Source organism: Populus alba, chromosome 3, assembly GCF_005239225.2.
Source record: "Populus alba chromosome 3, ASM523922v2, whole genome shotgun sequence".
NCBI lineage: Eukaryota > Viridiplantae > Streptophyta > Magnoliopsida > Malpighiales > Salicaceae > Populus > Populus alba.
This window is the reverse complement of record NC_133286.1, coordinates 7,202,193-7,204,257: the sequence shown is the minus strand read 5'-3', so window position 1 is coordinate 7,204,257 and position 2,065 is coordinate 7,202,193.

Here is a 2,065-nt window from a genome sequence, read left to right as displayed (position 1 = left end):
ACTCTCGCGCAGGTATGTTCTTTTACACACCATGAATACTAGATTGTTAGGTTTTGAATATGTGAAGGAATTGTATGATAATGATTCTGACTTTGCTGAGATTTATAATGCATGTGGACATTTGGCTTTCGGTAAGTTTTATTTGATGGATGGTTATTTGTTCAAAGAGAATAGATTGTGTGTTCCTGCTAGTTCTTTGCGTGAATTGCTTGTTCGTGAAGCACATGGGGGTGGTTTAATGGGTCACTTTAGGGTTGCGAAAACCTTGGATGTATTGCATGAGCATTTCTATTGGCCAAAGATGAAAAGAGATGTGCAACGAATTTGTGAACAGTGCATTGCTTGTAGAAAGGCAAAATCTAGAGTACAACCGCATGGACTATATACACCACTACCTGTGCCTACTGAACCTTGGGTAGATATCTCTATGGACTTTGTTTTAGGTTTACCTAGGTCAAAGAAAGGTAGAGACTCTATCTTTGTTGTGGTAGATAGGTTTTCTAAAATGACGCATTTCATTGCATGCCATAAAACAGATGATGCATCTCATATCGCAGACTTGTTCTTTAGAGAGATTGTACGTTTGCATGACATTCCTAAAAGTATAGTGTCAGATCGTGATGTTAAGTTCCTTAGTTACTTTTGGAAGACCTTATGGGGAAAGTTGGGAACTAAACTCTTATTTTCAACAACATGCCATCCTCAAACAGATGGACAAACTGAGGTAGTGAATAGAACATTATCCCAACTTTTACGTGCTGTAATTCAAAAGAATTTGAAAAGTTGGGAAGAATGTTTGCCTTTTGTTGAGTTTGCTTATAATAGAACTGTGCATTCAACTACTACTTTTTCTCCTTTTGAAATTGTTTATGGTTTTAATCCACTAACTCCTATGGACTTAATTCCTTTACCTTTTGAAGAAAGGGTAAGTTTAGATGGTGAAAAGAAGGCAAAGATGGTGAGAGAACTCCATGAGGGAGTTCGACTACAAATAGAGAAAAAGAACAGACTTTACGCTTCTAAAGCAAATAAGGGACGTAAACTGGTTGTTTTCCAACCCGGTGATTGGGTATGGGTGCACATGCGTAAGGAACAATTTCCTAACCAAAGGAAATCAAAATTACAGCCTCGTGGTGATGGTCCTTTTCAGGTTTTAGAGAGAATCAATGACAACGCATACAAAATCGACCTTCCAGGTGAGTATAGTGTTAGTGCTACCTTTAATGTTGCTGATCTTACTTTGTTTGACACAGATTTTGATTCGAGGTCGAATCCTTTCAAGGAGAGAGGGGATGATGCGGACCAGCCCAGAAACACCAGTAAGGACCCATTACATGTTCCAAATGGACCAATGACTCGGTCCAAGACAAAGACATTGAAAGACGCATTGAATGCATTGGTTTTGAATGTTTCCACCAAGTCAGAATTGGAAGGTCCATTGGAGTATCAAGAGGAGATCCTAGTACATCTTATCCATGTGGAAGAGGGGTCCAATACAACCTTATTTGGGCCATGAGATAAGGGCTTTATTTTATTTTGTTAGCTACAGCCCAAGGCTTGTTTGGGCTTAATTCATACTTTGTTTTAAGCTAGGATCCAAGGCTTGTTTGGATTAAGTTATGGGCTTTTCATTTTTGGGTTATGGGCTTTTCATTTTAGGGTTTTGGGCCAGTTTTGAGTGGACCTCATATAAGTCCACATAAAGGGTCCATTAGGGTTAACTTTTCAAGAACTATTTAAACTCATGTAGGCCAAAATTTCGGCAGCTTTGATGAATATTATTCTGAATTTTTTCAGTTTTAACGTGTGAGAGTGATTCTTGCATTCTTCAGTTCTTGAACGAACTGAATCTGACTTATCGAAGATTAACTGGCTTCGTGGCGTCATTCTACTCATTCCAATAGTGTTGGTGCCTTGGGGCAGGTTTTCATTGTGTCGCACTCATATCAGACCTATTTCGGCTTTCCGGGATCAGATCTCAATCTTGATTGTGGGTTGCGTGACCACGTGATCACGAGGTTCGCATCAGTTATCCAAGGTTAGTACGAGTCGATCTAATATTTTG